The 26,832-nt window shown below is 46.7% G+C and overlaps 1 long non-coding RNA gene across 1 annotated transcript; it reads right to left on the bottom strand.

Annotated features, from left to right (window-relative positions):
• Positions 1 to 19,493: 19,493 nt before the first annotated feature.
• Positions 19,494 to 25,809, bottom strand: LOC144330384 (uncharacterized). The gene is made up of 2 exons (XR_013396505.1): positions 20,748 to 25,809; positions 19,494 to 20,001 (listed from the first exon to the last, which is right to left on the bottom strand). It is a non-coding gene; the product is annotated as an uncharacterized LOC144330384 (long non-coding RNA).
• Between the last annotated feature and the right edge of the window lie 1,023 nt (positions 25,810 to 26,832).

The raw sequence follows: 26,832 nt of genomic DNA, 5'->3' as shown, positions 1-26,832 counted from the left end.
ATGACATAAAATTAAACATTGACGATTTCAAGGGTACAATGCAGGGACATTTAGAATATTCCCAGTGATGTACAACCACCAGCTCTGTCTAGTTCCAAGACATTTACATCATCCTGAGAGGAAACCATGTACCCATTAGTGGTCCCCATTACCCTGTCCCACAGGCCCTGGCAACTATAAGTCTGCATTCTGTCCCTATGAATTGACTTCTTCCGATGTTTCATATCAATGAACCCATACGCTGTGTTGCCTTGTGTCTGGCCTCTTTCACTTAGGACAATATTATTATTAAGGTCCATCCACATTGTAGCATGGATCAGTACTTCATTCCTGTTAATTAGCCCTTTGATTTTGGTTTACTCTTTGGTTTTAAAAAGTCCTCGGGTAACTTTCCTTTTTTTTTTTTTTTTGAGACAGAGTATCCCTCTGTCGCCCAGGCTGGAGTGCAGTGGTGAGATCTAGGCTCACTGCAACCTCCACCGCCCGGGTTCAAGCGATTCTCCTTTCTCAGCCTCTCGAGTAGCTGTGATTACAGGCACCCGCCACCATGCTGGGGTAATTTTTGTATTTTCAGTAGAGATAGGGTTTCGCCATGTTGGCCAGGCTGGTCTTGAAATCCTGACCTCAGGTGATCCACCCACCTCAGCCTCCCAAAGTGCTGGGAATGCAGGTGTGAGCCACTGCCCTCGCCTTAAGGTAGCTTTGTTTGCAAACATTGTCTCCATTCAGAAAATCAAATCTCCAGTCCAATCCACACTTAAGTCTTGACTCACAGATGAGCCTTCTGCCCCCGCTCTTGCCACGGCCACCTGCAGGAAGACCACCCACCTTGAGGACGGCAGACAGTGTCCCTCTCTCCCTCCTTTTTCCTCCCTAGTTTGCTCACCTCTGTTTCTGGTTTCTGGCCCCTCTGGGATGGAGCAGAGGAAGGAAAGCAGGGAGAAAGGGGAAGAAAATGTGCCACTCGATTGGTACTATAGTAAAGTGGCTCTAAGCTCTCTGAGTCTGATGGAATTTCACAACCTTTCCCCAGTGTCGGCCTGGTGTTCTTCGGCAACTCACGCTGGGGCCCTGCAGTTGCAAACTTCTTGAAGTGGGCAATGCATTTTCCCCTTTTTCCAGATGCCCACTGACTTCACACGGTGAAGTCTGGGACATCCCATGGCCTCTCCAAATAGCCTTCTTGAGCAGGATTTAAAACTCTACAGACTTATCGCTCTGCCATGGGAGTAGAGGACCATAAACATAACTGAAATTACATAGAAGTATTTAGAGACAAACAAATTGGTTTTATCACATTAATGGACCTAAGAAATCATTCTATTGAAAAACTGTATTTGAAAATAAAATGCGGCCAGGCGTGGTGGCTCACATCTGTTATCTCAGCACTTTGGGAGGCCGAGGCAGCCAGATCACTTGAGGTCAGGAGTTCGAGACCAGCCTGGCCAACATGGTGAAACCCCATCTCTACTAAAAATACAAAAATTAGCCAGGCATGGTGGTGCATGCCTGTAACCCCAGCTACTTGGGAGGCTTAGGCAGGAGAATCCACCTCCACCCAGGAGGCGGAGCTTGCAGTGAGCCGAGATCGCACCACTGCACTCCAGCCTGGGCGACAGAGCGAGGCTCCATCTCAAAAAATAAATAAATAAATAAACAAACAAACAAAACAAAATTCGGTCCAGGTGCGGTGGCCCATGCTTGTAACCTCAGCACTTTGGGAGGCTGAGGCAGGTGGATCACTTGAGGTCAGGAGTTCAAGACCAGCCTGGCCAATGGAGTCTCACTTTGTCACCCAGGCTGGAGTGCAGTGGTGCGATCTCGGCTCTCCTCAACCTCCATCTCCTGTGTTCAAGTGATTCTCCTGCCTCAGCCTCCTGAGAAGCTGGGATTACAGGTGTGTGCGCCACCAGGCCAAGCCAATTTTTTTATTTTTAGTAAAGATAGGGTTTCGCCATGTTGGCCAGGCTCGTCTCAGACTCCTGACCTCAGATGATGCACCCACCTCAGCCTCCCCAAGTGCTGGGATTACAGGCGAGATCCACCACACCTGGCCTGTGATATTTTTAATTGAGAAAAAATATTATTTACTGGTGCTGAGGTACCTGGTGAGCTTAAAGGAAATTCTGCTAAATGAAAGATATTCCTATTTCTTATTTATTTCATGTTGAAATGTATATGTATTTCAGCCCAAATATTTTCCCAGTGTCTTTTTGCATTCTTTCAGAATACCTTTCTTTGATAAACGTTGTTACAAGATTAAAAAGCATCAAATAAGATATTTCTGTTCATGAGTATTTTAATGTTTTGCCGAATTTAAATTGCAGGCCCTTCTCAATTTTATTCCATTCTGGTACATAATATAAATGTATACAATTAAAAATAGAAGCTCTGGCCAGGTGCAGAGGCTCATGCCTATAATCCCAGCACTTTGGGAGGCCAAGGTGAGTGGCTTGCTAGAGGCCAGGAGTTTGAGACAAGTCTGGCCAACATGGCGAAACCCTGTCTCTACTAAAAATACAAAAAAAATGGCTGGGCCTGGTGGCACACACCTGTAATCCCAGCTACTCAGGAGGCTGAGGCATGAGAATCGTTTGAACCCAGGAGTTGGAAGCTGCAGTGAGCTGAGATGGCACCACTGCAGTGCAGCCTGGTAAGACAGTGAGATCCTGTCTAGAAAGAAAGAAAGAAAGAAAGAAAGAAAGAAAGAAAGAAAGAAAGAAAGAAAGAAAGAGAGAAAGAGAGAAAGAGAGAAAGAGAGAAAGAGAGAAAGAGAGAAAGAGAGAAAGAGAGAAAGAGAGAAAGAGAGAAAGAGAGAAAGAGAGAGAGAGAGAGAGAGAGAGAGAGAGAGAGAAAGAGAGAAAGAGAGAAAGAGAGAAAGAGAGAGAGAGAAGGAAGGAAGGAAGGAAGGAAGGAAGGAAGGAAGGAAGGAAGGCAAGCTCTATTAAAAGATTCTCCCCTCTCAAGTTAAGATTTTCTTTTTTAAAAAACTTCTTATTCTGCCTTTATTCATTTGACATCTATAATTTTGTGTTTTTCATTTTTAATTTCTATGGGTACATAGGAGGTATATATATTTATGGGGTACATGAGATGTTTTGCTACAGGCATGCAATGTGCAATAATCACATAGTGGAGAATGTCTGTGTTACAGACAATCCAATTATGTTTGTTTATTTATTTATTTATTTATTTATTTATTTATTGAGACAGAGTCTCCCTCGGTCACCCAGGCTTGAGTGCAGTGGTGCGATTTCGGCTCAGCCTCCCAGGTAACTAGGATTACAGGCAACACACCGCTAATTTTTGTATTTGTAGTAGAGACAGGGTTTCACCATGTTGGCCAGGCTGGTCTTTAACTCCTAACCTCAGATGAACTCCTAACCTCAAGTTAGCGGGTGCAAAACTGGGTTTCCCAAAGTGCTGGGATTCCCAAAGTGCTGGGATTACAGGTTATTATTTTAAAATGTATAATTAAATTTTTATTGACTATAGTCACCCTATTCTGCTATCAAATACTAGGTCTTATTCATTCTAATTTTTTGTACCCAATAACCATCCCCACCTTCTTCCCACCCCCTTCCCCTACTACCCTTCTCAGCCTCAGTTATATCCTTCTACTTCCTATCTCCATGAGTTTAATTGCTTTGATTTTTAGATCCCACATACAAGTGGGAACATGATGTTATGTTTGTCTTTCTGTGCCTAGTTCATTTCACTTAGCATAATGATCTCCAGTTCCATTCATGTTGTTGCAAATGACAAGATCTTATTCTTTTTCATGGCTGAATAATATTCCCTTGAATATATGTTCCATATCTTCTTTTTCCATTTATCTGTTGATGGATACCTAGGTTGCTTCCAAATCTTGGCTATTGTGAATAGTGCAGGAAAAATTATGGAAATGCAAATATCTCTTCAATATTCTGATTTCCTTTCTTTTGGGTACATACACAGCAGTGGGGTTACTGGATTATATGGTAGCTCTATTCTTAGTTTTTTGAGGAACCTCCAAAGCGTTCTCCACAGTGGTTGCACCAATTTACATAACCACAAACAGTGTACGAGGGTTCCCTTTTCTCTGCATCCTCGCCAGCGTTTGTTATTGCCTGTCTTTTGGATAGAAGCCATTTTAACTGGGGTGAGATGATACTTTATTGTAGTTTTGATTGGCATTTCTCTAATGATCAATGGGGTTGAGCACCTTTTCAAGTTATGATTTGCTAAAGCACAATAGTGGATTATACTATGGATGTTCTCACCCTTGAATTTATCCAGTTCCTTTCTTGCTTTTGGGGGGGTAAGTCTCCATTTCTTCTTGCAAGCTTTGTTTTCAATCCTTGCAATGTGCTAAAAGTTTTAAAAGTTGATGTTTTATTTTAGAGCTCCATCCATTGAGTACTTTGATTAAATATTTCTAAATGATTTTTAACCAAGATGTAGAGGACCCACTTAAAAAAAAAATTTGGTATCATCAGAAGGCTGTTGGGCTGATTTATAAAGTAAATGGGCTGATGTGCAAAAGCTCAAACATTTCTAAAATCTGTTTAATGATTTGCAGCAAAGAAAAAATCATATACTACATTGCCAACTTTTTTTTTTAATACTACTTCAGCTTAATCATAGTTACTCTGAGTAGGTATAAAAATATTTGTAACATTTAACAACTGAAGCTTGTATTTCAGTTGGTAGATTATCACAGCTGGTTTGAATAAAATAGAAATTACATGTTCATTGCAACCAATTCCAAGGTCATTGCTACTTGGTAGTTAAATTTAGCAAAACACTGTTTTTATCATGAAGCTGTGATTTGGCAAAATATATATTTGTGTTGAGACCACAAAAACAATCTTATCTTCAAGGCTGAACATTTTAGCTACATTTAAAATAGTGTTTACATTTATTTTGAATGTTTCATCTTTGACAAAGTGAACTTCCCAAAGCTTTATTTTGGTTCTGTGAGTTGGCTGAAAAATATCAAACCCTTATAAGAGTTAGCTTATACTTGGAACATCGGATAACATTAATGACAGATTGGCATCATTTATCTGTCTGCAAAGTTGTTTGGCCAATGAAACCAACACATTAAGTTACCACTTCTCTTTGTACGTCTACAAGAACTCTTGGAATATAAAATGAGCAGGACTGATTTTTTTTTATTGTGGTAAAATACACATACCACAAAATTACCATTGTAGCCGTTTTTTGTTTTTTTTTTTTAGACAGAGTTTCACTTTTGTTGCCCAGGCTGGAGTGCAATGCATGATCTCAACTCACCGCAACCTCCACCTCCCAGATTCAAGTGATTCTCCTGCCTCAGCCTCCTGAGTAGCTGGGATTACAAGCATGCCCCACCACACCTGGCTAATTTTGTATTTTTAGTAGAGATGGGGTTTCTCCATGTTGGTCAAGCTAGTCTCGAACTCCCGACCTCAGGTGATCCACCCCCCTCAGCCTCCCAAAGTGCTGGGATTACAGGCGTGAGCCACCATGCCTGGCCTCATTGTAGCCATTTTCAACTGTACTATGATTCGGTTGCGTTAAGTACATTCACATTGTTATGAAACCATCACCTTTATTCACCTCCAGAACTTATTTAGCATCCCAAACTAAAACTCCATACCCATTAAAACTCCCGATTTCCCTTACCCCAGCCCTTGGTCACCACCCTTCTACTTTCTGTCTCTATGAATTGGACTACTCTAGGTACCTTATATAAGTGGAATCATACAATATGTGTCCTCTTGTTATTGGCTTTTTTCACTCAGCATAATGTCCTCAAGATGCGTACGTGTTGTAGCATGTGTTAGAATTCCCTTCCTTTTTAAGGCTGAATAACCATCACTCTCTGGGGAGACCACATTTTGTTTATCCATTCATCCATCGATGGACAGGTGAGTTGCTTCCACTTTGTCTGTTGTGAATGATGCTGCTGTGAACATGGGTGTACATTATCTGCTTGAGTTCCTGATTTCAATTCTTTTGGGCTTATACCTAGAAGAGAAATTGTGGGATCACATGATAATTTTAGGTTTATCTTTTTGAGGAACTGGCATACCATCTTCCACGCTGACTGTAACATTTTACGTTCCCACTCATCATGCACAAAGCTTTCGATTTCTCCCTATCCTCTTCAACACTTGTTATTTTTGCTATTTTCTGTTTTGTGATAAAAGCCATCCTGATAGGTGTGAGATGTATCTCACTGGTTTTGATTTGCATTTCTTTAACAATTAATGACGTTGAGCATCTTTTTAGTGCGTTTTTTGGCCGTTTGTATATCTTCTTTGGAGTAGTGTCTATTCAAATATTTTCCCACCTAAATGAATAAGATTAATTTTAAAGAACAATCATTTGATACAAACAAAAAATCGCAGTGTGCAAAGTGGTGTGTGAGTGTATTTTTCTGTAACTGCTCGTGTTAAATCATCTCCTTTGGGCATTGTCTCCTACAAACAGCCACTATCTTTCACCTTAGATGTTGATGCTTCTGTGGTAGATTTGTGACTAACTGGTTTTCAATGGTCGGTTTTCAATGGTCGGTGACTTTAGCCACTGTGGTGCGCTGGCAAACATCAACACTTTGTGCTAGGTGCGTGTTCATTGTCAACTTGCTGGAGAAACAGAAATGTGGTACTTAAGTTTTTACCAAATATGCATGGAAATGTTTTTGAGCTCGTTTTGGCCTGAAGGGTTTATTGAAAAATGTAAAAATCATTACCAAACAATACAATAAATAAGGGGAGTTGCACCATGTGATAAATGACAATGCAACTGCAGCAAAGGCACTCAGTCTTCTCTCTATATATCACCCCCTGCCCCGGGTAGGACTGTTAAGCCTGAATTTCCCACACATATTTTATACGTATCTAATCTATAATTTCCCATCTTCCCACTGACACTATCAACTGACAGCCTGGTGGCTTTGAGCATTTTGCAGGCCATAGCCCAGGCTATTGGTACAGACCATTGGCACAACTGGCTGGCGTGCCAACTGCCCATGAGATCAGCAGCATCACACCAAATACTTTCTCCTCTCATGAGGCACGACTGGCAGCAGTTAGATTTACCGAATCACTCGTGTCATAGTGCACTTTATTTGGGAGTGCCCTGTGTGCTGTCCTTACAAGAGAGTGTTGGTTATGTTGTACAACAAAGAGAGATGTTGCTAGGAAGCTTCTGAATTTAGCCACAGATCAAATGTGGTCCACACAACTAGATGAGGCCATGGCGTGGAGCTAGCAGTTTCAAGTGGTCTACCAAACCTATCCAGTCTGCTTGAATGCAACTATTACTATAATACACCTTGCTTGGAAGTAAAATGGTGAACCGGATAGGACTGCAAGATGACACGCCTAAACAGGAGCCATCCTGGGCAAACTAGGGAGAGTGGCTGCATACCAATGGCTCACAGCTGATTCATAGGAAAACACACACATCTTTTGCTCAGACAAGCTCTGGTGCCTTCAGAGCAGCAATTCCCATTTACTCCTCTGCCAAGGCAACACTAAGATTCATCTCTCTTGCCTTAAAGATTTCCCAGGTAGAAGTCAAGCACCAACCCATGATGCTCCTCAACTGCTTGGCCACAAAAAGTAAATGATGGGGAACTCACTCCTTTGAGAGACAGCTCACCTCACTGTTGGGTGATATGGGACCAGCAAAGATACTGAAGAGGCAGCTCAGAGGCCAAGTTCTGGAGTCAGACTGCCTGGGGCCCAGCCCAGCCCTACTGTTTAGCAGCTGTATGAACCTGGATAAGTTACTTAATTGCTGTTTCCTCCACTGTAAAACAGTAAGAGAATGTGCCTTATACGATAGTATGTAGAGTTGCCAGATTAAATTTAAATTCATTACATTTGAATTATAGATTACAAATATTTGTTTAGTATAACTATGTCCTAAGTTTAACTGGGCATCCTGGATTTTTTATTTGCTAAATCTGGCTACCCTGCTGGCATGGAGGTTAAGACAGTGCCTGGCATATAGTAAGTTTTATAGAGTTAACCGTTGCTAAGATGCTTTGACTGCAAGGAACAGAAACTGTGTAGCAGAAGACAAGGAGATTGTGGGTGTGTGGGCTCAGAGTTCTTCCCTCTGTTTCCCAGGTGACTTCTGGCCTCTATCTCCTTGTCTCTCAGAGGCCATGGGGACCTTCACAGTCAGGTTCCCTCCACTCCATCTTTCTCTAGGCTTGCCTTCCCACTAATATCTGACCCAACATGGTCACCAGCCTCAAGTCTACATGACCTAGTATATCCAATCCCGTCTTCATTTGAGTTGTTCCAGGGGTAGACCCTGAAAAAAATTAAATTAAATTAAAAAGCTTTTAGGCAAGTAGTTTATTTGAAAGGAATTCCTTTGTAAGGGAGTGAGGAAGTGAGACAGGGAAGATGGACATCAATAAAAAGGACAATATCAAACGAATTACCACCATGGACAACTGAAACTCAATCCTGCCAGGTAACTCTGGAAAAGAGAGTTATCCCAACCAAGGGATGAGGAAACCTAGCATTTACCCACTAAATCAGCTCATCATGGTGAGGGCTACTTCTAGGGTCATTAACTTGATAGAGAGCACACTGGCATGGCCACAAAGCTGCCTTGAGCATGTAGAGGTGAAACTGGAGGGGACACGCATGGGATGCTGATGGCATCATCTCCTGCAAGCCCACCTCCCCGGCCCCTCTGTGGACAAATCTATGTCTCTTAGTTCAAATTCATAAGAGAAAGCACCTGGTTGGCCAGTGGTCAGTCAAAGGACTGTCCTGGGTCAGATGGTGGCCCTCATCCCATCCATCCACCGCTCAGTGGTCAGGGTCTATGGACGTGTCATGATCTGTTCCTTCCATGGAGGCTTTGGGCTTCAGTAGTCACCACAGAGATGGGCAGAGCATGGGGAAAGCTCTCCATGCACAACCACTGCATTCTGAGAGTTTGTCAAGTCTGTGTTTACATACAAAGCTAAAATGTATCTCTTGAGTCTTACCCACTCTGGGTCAGGAACCTTCCAGAACAGCCCCAGTTAATCTTCGGCTATGGGAAGATAGTAAGTTTCTCACACCTGAGGCTGCATTCATGGGTCCCTCTATCTTCTCCTTTCCAGACTAACTCAGCATCCTCAGGTTCTTCATCTCTTCTTCATACCATGCTTGTGTTGTCATTTGGTCAGAAGAATCCTCAGTCCAAAAAAGCAGATGTGGGTGGGGAAGGCGGAGGCGGGGAACTTATGTTCTGCACTGGGCTCCGAGTCTGGCAAGACCGGCAAGGTCAGCTGGATGGAAACATGGGGCAGAGGCCCCAGCCTTAGTGTGAGTCACCTCGTTATGCATGCCTGAGAAGGCGGTGTATTTGTCCATTTTCACACTGCTGATAAAGACATACCCGAGACTGGGTAATTTATAACGAAAAAGAGATTTCATGGACTCACAGTTCCACATGGCTGGGGAGGCCTCACCATCATGGCAGAAGGCAAAAGGCACATCTTACAAGGCAGCAGGCAAGAGAGAATAGAGCCAAGCAAAAGGGGTTTCCCCTTATATAACCATCAGATCTCATAATACTTATTCACTACCACCAGAACAGTGTGGGGGAAACTGCCCCATGATTCAATTATCTCCCACCAGGTCTCTCCTGCAACACATGGGAATTGTGGGAGCTACAATTCAAGATGAGATTTGGGTGGGGACACAGCCAAACCTTGTCAGCACTGCAGCCTGCTGTCTCCGGGAGGAGCCACTCAGCAGAGAGGTGAGGAACCTGCTCTGGGCCACCCAGGCCAAACCGGCTGTCCAGGAAACAGAAGTAAATAGTCCTCCTGGTGGCCCAGGGAGCCTTTGCCACTGCCAGTGGGATCCCAGGAAGCTGAGGAACTGTCTTTGTGAAGAGAACATTGCCCTGAGATGGACCCATAACTAGGCCATTTATCTCCATGTGAAACTCTTCATTAAAGAACGTTTTCATCAGGGGCAAGAACCAGGATCAAGACAAATAACAAATAAGAGAAGCAAACCAGAGCCAGGCAGGCAGGAGCACAAATGCCCATGCATACTTAATAATGTGCTATGCTCACCCCTGGTTTCATCCAACTCTCTCTGACCTTCCTTAGAATGGATCCCTCCAGAGTCCACCAACTCAGTCCCACCCCTGGGCTTTCTTCAGACGTTCTGTTAGCTTCCACAGAGGTGGTAGCCTTAGCTAAAGGAAAGGCTGGTTCTGATGACAATGGAGAAGCCACTCGTGTCTGAAGGAATTTATTCTCTCCTGGTTCTGCAGGCCAGCAGTCTGAAGTCAAGGTGTCAGCAGAGCTGTGCTCCCTCCAAAGGCTCTAGGGAAGAAGACTTCCTTGCTTCTGCCAGCACCAGGTGGCTGCCAGTCATCCTTGGCCTCATTCACTTGTGGCCAGATCACACCAATCTCTGCCCCCATCTTTGCATGATGTCTGTGTCTTCTCTCCTGTCTCTTTATGAGGACACTTGTCACTGGGTTTAGGGCCCACCCAGTTAATCTAGGACGATCTCATCTCAAGATCCTTAACCGAATTACATCTGCAAATACCTCTTTTATAATAAAGGTCACTTTCACAGATTCCCAGGATGTGAATGCCGACGTGTCTTTTTGGAGGCCACTGTTCAACCACAATACCAGCTCAAAAGTCCAGAGAAGGTGGCTCATGAAGGATTTATTGAATGCCAACTCTATGCCAGACTCATGCTGGACTCAGTGTCTTTTGTAGCCCCCCACCGGAGGCCTCACAGCATCTTGCACAATTACTGCACCTTCATCCTGTAGTCCGTGCCTGGCCAGGCAGCTATTTGCCATTGCTGCCCCCCGAGCAACCCAGGGCCACAACCAATAGGGGAGGGCCAGAGCTTGCCAAGCAAAGGGCCACTTCTTCCTGGTCAGTCTGGTTGTGAAATTATCATAGGCACCCAGCAAAAGAACCCAAGTTAGGAAGTCAGCACAATGTAGCCAGATGTCAGCCAAGCAGCCTGAAAGCCCCTCATCGAGCATCTGAACTGAGAGAGTGGGCATATGGGTTTCCTAGGTGATAAGGTTTGGCTGTGTCCCCACCCAAATCTCATCTTGAACTGTAGCTCCCAAAATTCCCACGTGTTGTGCAAGGGACCTGGTGGGAAATAATTGAATCATGAGGATGGTTTCCCTCATACTGTTCTCATGGTAGTGAATAAGTCTCACGAGATCTAATGGTTTTATAAGGGGTTTCCCCTTTCACTTGATTCATTCATTCTCTCTTGTCTGCCACCATGTAAGACATGCCTTTTGCCTTCCACCATGATGGTGAGGCCTCCCCAGCCACGTGGAACTACGAGTTCATTAAACCTCTTTTTCTTTCTTTATAAATTACCCAGTCTCAGGTATGTCTTTATCAGCAGTTGAAAATGGACTAACACACTAGGACTTCCAGAAGAAAACCCCACAAATTAGATGGCTTCAACAATGGAAACTGATTCATTCACAGTTTTGGAGGCCAGAAGTCCAAAATCAAGGTGTCAGCAGGGCTGTGTTCTCTCTGAAATTCTGGGCAGAATCCTTTGTCGCCTTTTCTGGTTTCTTCTGATGGCAGCCACCAACCTCTGGCATCACTCAAGTCTCTGCCTCTGACTAAACGTGGCCTTCTCCCTGCGTGTCTCACATCTATCTCCACACTCTCTTCCTTCTTATTAGGACATCAGTCATATTGGATTAAGGGCCTACCCTTCTCCCGGGTGACCTCATCTTAATTGCATCTGCCATGGCCCTATTTCCAAATGAGGTCACAGTCTGAGGTACTGGGGGATAGAACTTCAACATATTTTGGGAGGGTACAATTAAGCCCACAACAGTAAGCAAAGGGCAACACATAGTCCAACTCATGCTGGCACTGGGGGCTTCATAAGGTCTCCTTGGGATGGCTCAGGGCCACCCACATACCTGGTGTCTGTGGCAGTCCTTGGTGAGGCCCAGGCCTACCTCACTGGGTGGAGAGTAAACTCTTAGATCCAGAGCACTCCTCTCAGTGGGGAGGAGGAGAACAGCCCTGGCGGATCCAAGCTGCCTCGGGCTGGAGGTGCTGAGCACTGTGCACCCATCCCTCCCCATCTAGCCTGCACAAACCACCTGCTCTGATTTCCTGCGCCTCCTTCTCCAACCACCTCCTTTCTTCAGCTCCTGGTCACTTATGATTGGCAGCTGGTGCTTATTTAGGATGTCAGATCCTGTCATTCTGTCCAGCACCCCCAGGGGCTTATGTCTCACTCAGAGGGGAAGCCAAAGTCCTTCACTAGCCCCAGCGTCCTGCACCGTCTGGGTGCCTCTGGTTGGCCTCTCCATGTCCACCCCCACCCTTCTCCACTCTGCTCTCTGCAGGTCCCTGGCTTAGGAGGCCAACCTGCAATGGGTTCTCTAGGTTTGCACTGGAATCCAACAATAACGGAACCTGGGCAAGAGACTGGGTGAGAGGACAGTGGAGTTGGGGTACTTATTCCCCCCAGCTTTCTCCCTGCAGGGGTCCCCATGGGCCAGCTGTTGTCAATCAACCAGCAAGCAGCCTTCTCCTCTCTCCCCAGGTCCCTGTAGCTTCTCTTTTCTTGTCCCTTCAATTCCAGGGGTGGCCATGGCATCTGGGGTGGGGGGTGCTGTGCTATTCTTTGGGGTATCTCTACATCTGCCTACTCTCTACAGTGGTCCTTTAAGTAAACTCCCCCAGTCCTCCAATGTGAGTAGGCCATCTGCTTCCTGCAGATGGATTTTGACTGACTCCCTTCTTGTCTCTCAGACTGTGTCTTCTATCATTCTCCCTCTCGATCACTCCTGCTTTTGCACAGGCTTTCTCTTCTTACCTCCTCTTGCCTGATACTCTTATCCACACAACTGACTCTCTCACCCCTTTGCAAGGCCTTGCTCAGCTCTGGCATGCGAGGTACTGCCTGTCCTGACTACCCCACTAAGACTTGCAACACCCACCAGCCCCCAGCATTTCCAAGCCCCCTTAGCCTTCTTGATTGTTTTCAGAACACTCGTCTCCTTCTAGGAAACTACATCGCATGTGCATCTGTTATGTTTGTCATCTGTCTCCCCTGCTTCTAGAATAGAAGTTCCACAGGGGCAGGAATGTTGGACTATTTGATGTGTTCTGGACATATCCCCAGTACATAGAATGGTGGCATGGAGGAGGCATTCATCCATTCGTGCATCCACTCCACAGACATTACTGCACGTCTGCAATGTGTCAGGCACTGTCTAGGCAAACACAGCCTTCATCCTCATTCCTTGCCCCTTTGTTTTCGTTCCCTTACTTGGCCTCTGCTGCCAGACCCTCTGGCCCTGTGCTGGCATCCAGCATGCCAGGCTTCCAGGCTGCAGCCAGAGCTAGGCCTGTGGTCTGCTGTGTTCCATGACTGGGATCTCAGAGAGCGAGCGAGCCCCTTCTGTGGGGCATGATCACAGGCGGGCCCCTCCTGGCTGCCTCCCGCTGCTGTTGGAGGCTGAGCTCTCTGAAGGCGGACGGAGTTTCTGAGTTTGCTCATTTTTAAACAATGATAAGATTTCCGTATTCAGCACTTCTTCACGGGCCCTCGGCAACTGCCTCGGCAGGCTTCCTTCCAGTCCTGTCATAAATCGCTTCTGAGTCAACCTCTTTCTGTTCAGTACGAGCTTAGCAGCATCTCACCTCCAAAACGCTCATCATCAGAACATGACAAGACCGTATCTACAGAGATGAGGGAGTTTCTCTACAGCATCTCTCAGGCATAATGAGTATGGCAGTCACCAGAGAGTTTCTTGCCACTTTCCCTCAGGGTTCTGGAAATGTAGCTAAAAATGTAAGTCAAAAAGAAACAACAAGAACAAAAATAACTGTGCATGCAAAATCACCTTGTTTTAGCAGGCATGTTGCATCTTTTATTTTCTAAAAGCAAGGGGACTGCTGACTGGAGTTTTACCTGCTGAAGCCCTAAAGATGGCAAATACCCTCAAAGAGATACAAATAAAATGAATTCTAAGGCCGGGCGTGGTGGCTCATGCCTGTAATCCCAGCACGTTGGGAGGCCGAGGCAGGCAAATCACTGGAGGTCAGAAGTTCGAGACCAGACTGGCCAACATGGTGAAAACCCGTCTCTACTAAAAATACAAAAATTAGGTGAGTGTGATGGTGCACACCTGTAGTCCCAGCTACTCGGGAGGCTGAGGCAGGAGAATCACTTGAACCCGGAAGTTGGAGGTTGCAGTGAGCTGAGATCATGCCACTGTACTCTAGCCTGGGTGACAGAGCCAGATTCCAGAAAAAAAAAAAAAAAAAAAAAAAAAAAAGAGAAGTTAGGGGGTATTCTAGGACCTGTCTCAAGCTTCACTGAAGAGAGGAGGAACTAGGTGGGCCAGTGAAGCTCAAAGTGTTGCATACGGTGGATGGCAGGCATCCCTGGTGCCTTCCAGGGTGGGCAGAACACGGGAGACAGGACTTCTTCACTCTGCTCTGGTTCCAAGAGATGGGGGAAAAGGGATAGTGCTGAGAATTCTGCGGGGTTCCACTGGGCACACGGCTAAAAGACATCGCCCTCGGACAGCACACAGAGCTTCTGTGATCTTCCCGTCTTCATGGTAAGAAGACAAAAGGAAAACTGTGGCTGAAGGGAACTGAGAGAAGGAAAATTGACTGCACACGGGGATAGAACGGAAGAGCCCTCGCCCACCCCTCCTCTAAACCCAGGCACGTGTGGCGCACGGCCCGCTGCCCAGCGGATGGGACCCTGCGAGAAGCTTGGGAGCACAAGCCAGAGCCCTGGGGCGTTCCCGGCATGCAGAGAACCAGGAGTGCCACCCTGATGTTGGATGCAGTGCAACGTTTTAGACAGAAGTCTCCCCCGACCCTCCGACCCTAAGACCACAAAGGATGCACGAAGACCCTTGAGAGGCTGAGGTTTGCCTGTGAAGGCTCCACACTTCCTTAGGGAAACTGTAGGCTCCAGGTGAGGCATTCATGTTACCTGAGGTTTCCCTAGCCAGTAGGACATAGCCCCAGTGCAAAGAGCTTCTCCTCCCCTCACCATGGCATCACAGCAGCACTCCTGCGCAATACCCTCCAACAGCCTGGGGAGCCCTGGAGGCGACCCCTTCATACTCCATCCCATGCCCCAGTAAGGGTAGGAGTATTACCTGTTCCTACTTGAAGTGCTGACCTGAATACCACCCAGTGGGTAAAGGGTGGAAGTGAGGGGCATTTCTGGAATAAGAGGATGTTGGGACCATTATGAGGCCTGCTCCCTGGAAGCCATTCTCACAGGCACCCTTAGGGAAACGTCACTCAGGGAGCTGTCCCACAGCACGCCCCAGCTGCCGGTCCCAAGGGCCACAGAGTGTGCTGCCCTCTGGGGCATCCTCATGGAGCCCCCCTGGGATCTGCCAGCGGGGAGCAGAGTTCTCCCCCTCTTCCTCATTCTCTTCCTCCTCCTCCTCTTCCTCTTCCTCCTCCCCTTCCTCTTCCTCCTCCCCTTCCTCTTCCTCCTCCCCCTCTCCCTCACCTAGGCTCACACCCGGCATCAAACCAGCCCTGCTGGTGCCCTTGTGTCCCCAAAGGGTGCCTTCTGCTTTGCCTGGGCAGGGCCAGGCCAAGGGGGACCTGAGAGAGACTCCACACGTGTTCTCTTCCTCTGTGGAGCCCAGAGCCCGGAGCCCATGCCAAACCCCTCCCCTCCAGCCAAACACCCTCAGGGGCGGTGTTCTTGGTCCTGCCCTTTGGTTCACTGCACTTACTCAGGTGGTGCTGAACCACCACAGCAACAGGCCCACGGATTTTCAGCTAATGTTTGCCTCTGTTTCTTCAGTCAGCTTTTCTAGACACCGGATTAGAAGTGCCTGGCAGGTGTGAAGAGCCAGGAAGGCAAGCGAGGTGGCCCAGGGTGCTTGGGCTGTTCACAGCCTGGGTCTGAACCTCGCCCTGTCCACCCACACTCTCCCTCTTATTCTACTCTTGAGCCTCCTGGCACAGGCCCTCCCGGGTTGTGCCCTAAGTTCCCATCCTCTCCTTGCCCCTTGCACTTAGCACTGTCTTCCTGGCCTTGACTTTGGTTCCCCTTGACCATTTTCAGGTTCACACCCCAGCATGCCCTGCTTCACTGTCATTAGTAAATGTTTCAGCAGCTCATCCAGGTCCCAACACCCTCTTTTTCTGGAAATGCCCCTCACTTCAACCCTTCACCTGCTGTGGGAGGTGCTCAGGTCAGCACCTCAAGTAGGAACAGATAATATTTCTACACTTCCTGGGGCAGAATGGAGGCAGGTGTTTTTTTGGTTTTATTTGTCTATTTGTTTGTTTTTTGACACGCAGTCTCGCTCTGTCACCAGGCTGGAGTGCAGTGGCACAATCTCAGCTCACTGCAACCTCCGCCTGCCAGGTTTAAGCCATTCTCCTGCCTCGGCGTCCAGAGTAGCAGGGACTACAGGCGCGCGCCACCACGCCCAGCTAATTTTTGTATTTTTTAGTAGAGACAGGTTTCACCACATTGGCCAGGATGGTCTCGAACTCTTGACCTCATGATCCGCCCACCTCACCTCCCAAAGTGCTGGGATTACAGGCATGGGCCACCGCACTCAGCCCGGAGGCAGGCGTTACGTCAACCTTAGATATACCTCCTGGGGGGCTAAGCGTATGGAAATAGCGGATGGCTGTATCGTTTATGTGGCCATAGCTTTAGTGTAGTCTGGAATGCAACATCTCAGGAGGGATGTTCATGGTCCTGACTAATTGGACAGATGGACTGGGAGGGGAGAGGAGCTGGTTCTAGACCTGTCCATGGTGGAGTTGTGAGGAATGGAGGCTGGGGGTAGGCTAGGGGAAGGAAGCAGTGGAAGGTGCACCCCCAAAAGGCCTCCTATACTAAGGAGAGGCCATGGTGACTGAAGAGGACACTGATTGGCAACAGACAGTAGTCCAGATAAAGAGGGAATAAGGGGCCAAGTGTAGTGGCTCAAGCCTGTAATCCCAGCACTTTGGGAGGCCAAGGCAGGTGGATCATGAGGTCGAGAGATCGAGGCCATCCTGGCCAACATGGTGAAACCCTGTCGCTACTAAAAATACAAAAATTAGCTGGGCATGGTGGTGTGCACCTGTAGTCCCAGCTGCTCAGGAGGCTGAGGCAGAAGAATCATTTGAACCTGGGAGGCAGAGATTGCAGTGAGCCAAGATCGAGCCACTGCACTCTAGCCTGGCGAGAGAGCAAGGCTCCATCAAAAAAAAAAAAAAAAAAAACAGAAGGTTTAAGGAAGGTCAGGTTATGTTGATGGAAGGGCCCAGGTGCAGTAAATAGCTAACAATCCAACATGAACAGGTGGTAGAGTGGGCAAGTTAAAAGGAACAAAAGGCTAGTGATTATGCCTGAGGAGTGAGATTAAGTTACTAAATGGTGAGTGCCAGAGAGCTGGGCATGGAATGCTTCAAGTTCTCCTGCTCAGGGGTTAGCAAACTAGAGTGCAACTCCACCATGGACAGGTCTAGAACCAGCCCCTCTCCCCTCCCAGTCCATCTGTCCAATTAGACAGGATCATGAACATCCCTCCTGAGATGTTCGCATTCCAGACTACACTAAAGTTAGAGTGCCTTTTGGAACTGGAAGGTAACATAAAATGTAAGACAATAGGGAGGGTGGGATCATGCCAGCTGCAGAGGGCACAGCCGTGGTTGTCATCAGTGCTGTGCCCCATTAGAGCTGATCAGCTCTCCAGGCATCTGCTACAGTTTACCTTTCCCTCTTCCTCTGAAGTTAGGAGAGTCATGCAACTTGCCCTGGCAATGAAATCTAGACGAAGTGGCAGGTGACCTTCCAGGACAAAGATTCGAGAACCAGTGAGCCATTCACTCTGCCTCCTTGCCTTCACTGTGGCAGTGGCCCTGCAAGCCTATGTCAAGAGAAAGCTGCCAAGAGCATGAGTCCCTGCGTGGATGCTATGAGAAGAATACATCCTCGGACATGTGACATGAACAAGAAATAAACTCTAGTTGTGTTGAGCGCCTAAGGCATGGGAGTTACTTGTTACTGCAGTATAACCTAACCTAGCCTAGCCATTGGAAATGCAAATATTTTTAAAATGTCTTGCTGGCCAAACGAAAGTCTGTAGTGGTGGAATTTGACCCATGGCAGAGCCAGATTATCACCCCTGGCTAAAAATAGTGAAAATCCTGAATCTCAGCTGTCCCAACTTTAGGAAAATAACAGTCCTAGATACGGAACCATAAAGGTCCTAACAGATGACTTACCAATGAACAAAGTGTTTCCATCTTTCCACTTCTCTTCTTTCTGCCCTTATCCTCTCCTTCTTCTTCCCATCACCACTTCTGTGACTTTTCTCCCATTCATCTGTCCATGAGTTACTGTGACAAATATTAAAGTTTTCCTTCACTGGGAACTCTCAGGAGTTTCTGAGTCCTTTGCCAGCCTTATGTGGTTGAAAAGAATAACCACAAAAAGGCAATGCCTCAGTACATGGGATTTCCATTTCATGGTGGAATCATAGAATCAGCATCAGTCTCATCAAGAGAGTGTTCGATGGTGTCCACCTAGGAACAGGATGAAACCTGGTCCAGGCAGAAGCAGAGATGGGGAAGATCTTTGGCTGCATGAGTTGTCCCTAGAAATAGACACTGCCTAATACACAATTATTAGAGTGGGAGAGGAAATGACACTGAACTTGAATCTGATTAGTGTCACCCTCCTAGGAGAGAGTTCTTCCCAAGTGGATCCGTCAGGGCAGGAGGCAGCACTGAAGTTTGGAGGCACCAAGCCCCAGAGATGAGAGGCCGCCTATCTTAGTTCATTTTGTGTTGCTATACATAAATGGAGCTGGATTGTGTATAGAGAAAAGAGAATTGTTTGGTTCATGGTTCTGCTGGCTGGAAGATGGGACATCTGGTGAAAGCCTCAGGCTGCTTCTACTCATGGTGGAAGGGGACCTGTGTGTGTAGAGATCACATGGCAAGAGAGGGAGCAAGAGAGATGGGGAGAGGTGCCAGGCTCTTCTCAACAACCAGCTCTCAAGGGAACTAATGGACTAAGAACTACCCCCTCAATACTTCCCTCAACAAGGAGGGCATTAATCTATTCATGAGGGATCCACCCGACAACCCAAACAACACTTCCCCTTAGGATCCACCTCCAACATGGGGGATCAAATTTCAACATGAGACTTGGAGGGGACAAACACCCCAACTACAGCACCGCCTCCGTGTTCCTGTTTCCTCATCTGTACAATGGGACAATACAGACCCACCAAGTGCTCCTCTGTACTAGACATTGTGCCAGGCCCTCAGGAAGCAGAGATGAATGTGCATGGGACCTGTCCTCAGGGATCTCACAGTTGAGCACAGTGCTGCAGAATGTCCTGGTCTGTGAACTGTTTGCTCCCAGTATGCGATATGATAAGGAGCTTTCACAGAATGTAAATTCATTTTCATCACTAGGCACACCGTCTAGATCAGCTAATTTTTTATAGCAAGCAAGGGAGTGATTTACAAATTCTTTATTTCAAACGGTAACAAACAGTTGATGACACAGATCTATTGACTACACTTTGAAAAGTACCGTCTAGGGAGTTATACCTGATGTAAATGACGAGTTGATGGGTGCTGACGAGTTAATGGGTGCAGCACAGCAACATGGCACAAGTATACATATGTAACAAACCTGCATGTTATGCACATGTACCCTAGAACTTAAAGTATAATAATAATAAAAAATAAATTAATTAATTAAAAAAAAAAAAGAAAAGTACCGTCTAATAGCTTTGAGACTTGCTGTAAAGAATTAGCAGAAGTAAAAGCATGATACTGGTATCAGCAATAACAGAAACTATCAAGGCCCCCTCCATGTCCCCTTGGCACGCACCAGCAGGTTCCTCCTGAAAAAACCTGCGATGCTCCACCGGCAGGCTTTCTCCGAGGGCCAGCATGAGGGGTCAACAGATGCTGGAGAGTTGATGCCCCCAGGTCCATCCTTCAATGATGAGCAGGACCTGGAAGATAAATAGCCCAGTGTTTGTCCCCGGGAGGGGCAATTCAGTGCACATTCGAGGCTTTCTCCCAGATGTCCCAGCAGGACCACACCCAGCTGTCCACAGTATAACCTGCTTGTTGACAAACCCTGACTTGGTTCATCCCTCCCCTTCCTCACTCACCTGTTCTCCTGCCAGTGCCTTCTGAGGTCACCTCCCAATCACACTCCTTGCACGCACACCCTTGTCTCAGGATCTGCTCCTGGGAAAGCCCTATCCACACTGTGCTAATGTAACAACTTCAGCGGTCAAATGGTAGCACTTCTCTCTTCTAAACACTGTTGAGGTGATGAGAAAATACTCCCTTGCAGCTTGTGCTGTCCGTGAGACTCTCGCATGTTTCCTAGCACCATGCCATATCGCCCACTTAGATTTGCCCACAGGGCCAATAGGTTTAGGGTTCTGACTTTATTAACTTTAGGAAGATGACGGAGTGGAGTGGAAAGAGGAAAAGAGCGCACTTTCTCAAGATCCAGAACAGAACTCTTGAGTTTGCTCCAAACCTCTTCCTCTCCATAAGGCCTCACCATACCCCTATCCCCTGTCCCGTTGCCCAAGCCCCACCCCTAGGAGTCAGCCTTGATTCTTCCCTTTTCTGCAGCCTGCACATCCAACCCATTGGCAGGCCCTGTTGTTTGTGTCTTGAGAACCTGAGTGGAATCTGTTCACCTCTCTCTAAACCACCCCCAATTCCCAGCCACCATCACCTCTCTCTGGAGCCACACCAGTGGCCTCCCAACGGGTCTTGCTGCCTCCATTTTGCTCCTTATAATCCAATTTCTGCAGTGTCCAGAGAGACCTGCCAAAAATGTAAATCAGATCATGCCTTTCAGTGACTTCTCATCTCAATCAGAATAATATCCAGACCCTCCACTATGGCCCACCAGGCCCCACAGGATCTGGCTTCTGACTTTCTCCAACCCAAGCTTCTGAGCTCCAATCACAATGGCCTCAAATGTCCCCAGTTCTTTCCTGCCACAGGGACTTTGCCCTTCTTACTCTCTCTGCCTGGAAAGCCTTTCCCTGTGCCTTCACATAATGATGGTGGCTCCTTCTTGTCTGTCAAGCCTTTGTTCAAATACGACTCCTCAATGAGGTTAATTACCCTATCTAAAATGTTGCCTAACACACACCAGAAACCCCAAGTATTTTCTATCATAGCACCTATTTGTTACCATTCTAGCAACGATCACTAATCTGCAGCGGTCCTATTAGTTTACTTGTTTATTGCCAGCCTCTCCTACTGGAAGCTCCACAAAAGCCCAGATTCGTCAGTCTCCTTTGCATTACATCCCCAGCCTTTGGAGGGTGCCCAACATCAAAGAGGAAATGCTTTATACATTTTGTTTTTTCTTAGAGCGGAAGTTTCATTTCGTCTCTTTTTTTAGTTCTTTGGGGATAAAATATACACAACATACAATTTACCATTGTAACCATTTTTAAGCAGACAGTTCAGTGGCATTAAGTGCATTCACATTGTTGCCCAACCATCACCACCATCCAGCTCCAGAACTTTTTTATTTTCCCAGACTGAAACTGTACCTGTAAAAAGTCTGTTTTCATGCTGCTGATAAAGACACACCCAAGACTGGGTAATTTATAGAGAAAAGAGGTTTAATGGACTCACAGTTCCACGTGGCTGGGGAGGCCTCACAATGATGGCAGAAGGTGAAAGGCACGTCTTACATGGCAGCAGGCAAGACAGAGAATGAGAGACAAGTGAAAGGGGAAACCCCTTATAAAATCATCAGCTCTCATGAGACTTATTCACTATCATGAGAACAGTATGGGGGAACCGCCCCCATGATTCAATTATCTCCCACAGGGTCCCTTCCCACAACACATGGAGATTATAGGAGCTACAGTTCAAGATGAGATTTGGGTGGGGACACAGCCAAACCATATCACTTCCCGTTCCCACTCCCCTAGTCCCTGGTACCCACTATTCTACTTGCCACCTCTATGAATTCAACTACTCTATGTAGTTCATATAAATAGAATCATACAATGCTTGTCCTTTGGTTTTTGGCTTATTTTAGTCAGCTTTCAAGCTTCACCCATGTTGTAAGACATACCAGAATTTTCTTCCTCTTTAAGGCTGAATAATATTCCATGTATGGATAAACCACACTTTGTTTACCCATTCGTTTGTTGATGGACAATACGTTTTGTTTTGTTCTGTTTTTTAAGTCACGATAGCTTGGAGTCCTGCCTCTGACACCTAATTTGTAAACTTGTGCAGGCTATTTAACCTAAGACTCTATTTCCTCCCATGTAAAACAGGGGTAATGTACCAATTACCTTATATAAAGCCCTGGCACAGTCTTACAAACAGGGAAATTTAGCAAATGCTGTTTTTCTCTGTGTCTGTCAGAATATTTTCAACTGACCGAGCACGGTGTCTCACACATCTTTTTAGTTTTATAGGCAAAAAAATAAAAAAAGAGATGTAATGAAACATCTGCTCTAAAAAACATGTATTAAGCATTTCCTGTATGATGTCGGGTATCCTGAAAGTTCTGGGGATGTAATCCCAACATCTTGGAGGCTGAGGCAGGCAGATCACTTGAGCCCAGGAACTTGAGACCAGCCTTGGCAACATAAAAATAACTTGCTTCTACCAAAAATAAAATTAGCCAGGTGCGGTGGCACATGCCTGTGGTCCCAGCTGCTCAGGAGCCTGAGGTAAAGGGATCACTTGAGCCCAGGAAATTGAGGCTACAGTGAGCTATGATGGTGCCATTGCACTCCAATCTGGGACAAAATACCCAACTGCTAGGGGATTAGACAATAAGGGGCTTTGCTGTCTCACATAATCAGAAAATCTACCTTAGGGAAGCTCCAGGGTTGGTACTCAAGGATGTCATCAGAAACCCAGACTCTTTTCCATGTGTCTGCTCAGCCTTCCTCAGCATAATGGCTTGGTCCTAAGCTTGTCCTTGTGGTCCCAAGACGATGGTTCCAACATCACATATGGATGCCGAGACCACCTCAGTCAGGGAGACCCTAACCCAGCAGCGCTAGAGGAATTAAAGACACACACACAGAAATACAGAGTGTGGAGTGGGAAATCAGGGGTCTCACAGCCTTCAGAGCCTCGAACAGAGATTTACCCATGTATTTATTGACAGCAAGCCAGTGATAAGCCTTGTTTCTATAGGTTATAGATTAAAAGTATTCCTTATGGGAAAAAAGTGATGGGCCAAAATAAAGGGATGGGTCTGGCTAGTCATCTGTAGCAGGAGCATGTCCTTAAGGCACAGATCGCTCATGCTATTGTTTGTGGTTTAAGAACGCCTTTAAGCGGTTTTTCCGCCCTGGGTGGGCCAGGTGTTCCTTGCTCTCATTCCAGTAAACCCACAACCTTCCAGCATGGGCGTCATGGCCATCACGAACATGTCACAGTGCTGTACAGATTTTGTTTATGGCCAGGTTTGGGGCCAGTTTTTGGCCAGATTTTGGGGGCCCTGTTTCAAGCATATGGACATGACAATATTTGGCTAGAGAGGAGGAGCATTTCCACCCAGGCATCTCCTTGAATTAGGGAAGAAAACCTTACCCAGAGAACACCTCCACCTATGGGTCCCACTGGCCAACATTAGAGCATATGCACCCATTTTTGTTGCAAAGGAGGATAGGAATGTCATGTATTTGGCCATGTCAGCCCTTGGCTGGGGGAGAAGAAGGGCTGGAGACGGTTGGTGGTGGTACATCCAAGTGCTTCCCTGCATCTTTCTCCCCTTTCCTCTCTGCTCTTCTTGGGTTTCCTTTTCCCGAGGCACCCTCAGGCTCTGCTGATTTTGAATTAGGGAATCCATACCTTTCTCACAGCTGTGTTATTCTGTTTGAAAAGAGAGGCTGCAGGTGTTGTTTGGTAGGTGTGTGGGCGTTTGGAGAATGAGGCCCAGGATTGTTTGAGTTTTGAGAGGATGCGCTGAGGGATAGAAAGAACTAGGCAGAAAGAAATCCAGGTATCTGGAGGGAGGAAGCAGACAGATGACTAAGCAGCATTGGGGATCAACAGAGGCTGAGACTGGAGGAGGCGGGAGAAGCCTGGTCGGCCTTAAGCCAGAGCTTCTCTGGAAACAGGCTAAGGAGGACACAGGGGAGGAAAGCGTTTTTATTTCAAAACCTCAATTTGGCCTCTTCTCTTCCTCCTCATTACCAGCCTGCCCTTCATCTCCTCCTTCCTGTTCCTTCTGGATACTGATTCTACTCAAAGCTCCAGCCCCAGGCATGTGGGACCAGTGAGGAGGTGCCTCTCCTGCTCCTCCTTCTGTTCTTGGGGGACTTGTCTGCTCCTAAGTCAAAAAAGGACACACCTCTTTTTTTTTTTTTTTTTTTTTTTTTTTTGGCGATAGGGTCTGACTCTGTCACCCAGACTGGAGTGCAGTGGCGCAATCTCAGCTCATTGCAACCTCTGCTTCCCAAGCTCAAGTGATTCTCCTGCCTCAGCCGCCTCCCGAGTAGCTGGGATTACAGGCACACGCCACCACACCTGGCTAATTTTTGTATTTTTTGTTGAGACAGGGTTTCACCATGTTGGCCAGACTGATCTTACACTCCTGACCTCAAGTGATCTGCCCACTTCTGCTCCCAAAGTGCTGGGATTACAAGTGTGAGCCACTGAGCCTGGCCTAAAACAGGACATTCTTTACATGGTAATGAAGGGCCCTGATGAGACCTCAGTGTGGGCAGGGCGGACAGGACCAGCTGAAGCCATCAGGAAGCCCCGAGCTCTCCACTCTTACGGTGGACAGAGTGCACGTGTATATTTCATAAAGACATGAAAATAAAAAGATAAGCCACAGACTGGGAGGAAGTATTTCTTTTCTGGGAGGAAATCTTGTCTTTTTATTTTCATAAGTCTTTTAAAGAGCAGAAGTTTTAAATATTGATGAAGTACATTTTATTATTTTTTCTTTTATGACTCATGCTTTTTTTACCTAACCCAAAGTATCAAAGATTTTCTCCTGTTACTTAGAAGTTTTATAATTTTAGCTTTTACATTTACATCTATGACCTATTTCAAATTATTATTTTTTTTTTTTCAGATGAAGTCTTGCTCAGTCACCCAGGCTGGAGTGCAGTGATGTGATCTCGGCTCACTGTAACGTCCGCCTCCTGGGATCAAGTGTTTCTCCTGCCTCAGCCTCCCATGTACCTGGGATTACAGGTGTACACCACCACACCTGGCTTATTTTTATATAATTAGCAGAGATGGGGTTTCACCATGTTGGCCAGGCTGGTCTTGAACTCCTGACCTCAAGTGATCTGCTTGCCTCAGCCTCCCAAAGAGCTGGGATTGCAGGTGTGAGCCATTACACCCTGCCTCAAATTAATTTTTGTTTGTGGTATGTGGTTGTCTGTCCACAGCTTTTAACCCAGAACTAAGTGGTTCTGGATCCTGGGAGCATCATTTAGGCATTGCCTTAAGATCTGCTACGTAGTATGCAGTTAACGGCTTGGTCCTTTTTGGAAAGATACAGTTGGAAACCCAACTTTCATACTTACTGGCCATGGTGTACATTTATTCTGTTTCCCAGCATCTGAACCCCTTTATTTTGTGGTGAATCTCCCATTGAAAAGGTGGAGCCTGCCTCCCACTCTAGCAGTTGAAAATGCCAGATTCTGGCAGGGTGTGGTGGCTCACGCCTGTTATCCCAGCACTTTGGGAGGCCAAGGCAGGTGGATCACAAGGTCAAGAGATCAAGACCATCCTGGCCAACATGATGAAACCCTGCCTCTACTAAAAATACAAAAAAATTAGGGGGGCATGGTGGCACACACCTGTAGTCCCAGCTACCTGGGAGGCTGAAGCAGGAGAATCACTTGAACCCGGGAGTTGGAGGTTGCACTGGGCCGAGATCACACCACTGCACTCCATCCTGGCAACGGAGTGAGATTCCGTCTTTTTTTTTTTTTTTTTTTTTTTGAGACGGAGTCTCGCTTTGTGGTCCAGGCTGGAGTGCAGTGGCCGGATCTCAGCTTACTGCAAGCTCCGCCTCCCGGGTTTACGCCATTCTCCTGCCTCAGCCTCCCGAGTAGCTGGGACTACAGGCACCCGCCACCTCGCCCGGCTAGTTTTTTGTGTTTTTTAGTAGAGACGGGGTTTCACCGTGTTAGCCAGGATGGTCTCGATCTCCTGGCCTCGTGATCCGCCCGTCTCGGCCTCCCAAAGTGCTGGGATTACAGGCTTGAGCCACCGCGCCCGGCCGAGATTCCGTCTTAAAAAAAAGGAAGAAAATGCCAGATTCTTCCAGTCCCCGCCTCCCTTGCTTCTAAGGCACAGGAACACGACCCAGGCCCCATGTATTCCTTGAATTCGGCCTGTGTGTTGACTGTCTCTGCTTGAAAACCTGGGGCGTTTTCTGCTTTCCTGGCTGAACCCTCACTGATGCTGGCTGAGCCCAGTGTGCACTGTGATTCGGGCATTTTCATGGCCTTCGTGGCTTCTCTGGCCCACCCAACAACCTTTCTTTCTTTCAGGTTCATTAGAGTATATTCCATATGAAGTGATATTCACTCTTTTTAAGTGTATAGTTCTATAAATTTTGGCAAAATTATACAGTTGCATAACCACCCCCACAATTCAGGTATAAACTATTTCCTGCACACCAAAAATTTCCCCTTTGCCCCTTTGCAGTCACTCCCCTCTCGCAGCCTCCAGACCCTTGCAACAATTGACCTGATTTCTTTCCTGCAGTTTTTCCTTTTCCAGAATGTTATGTAAATGGAATCATGCAGTGTGCTGCCTTTTGAGTCTGGCTTCTTTTACTTGGCATACGTTTT

The sequence above is a fragment of the Macaca mulatta genome, chromosome 7, assembly GCF_049350105.2.
Source record: "Macaca mulatta isolate MMU2019108-1 chromosome 7, T2T-MMU8v2.0, whole genome shotgun sequence".
Taxonomy (NCBI): domain Eukaryota; kingdom Metazoa; phylum Chordata; class Mammalia; order Primates; family Cercopithecidae; genus Macaca; species Macaca mulatta.
This window is presented reverse-complemented; position numbering and strand designations above follow the sequence as displayed.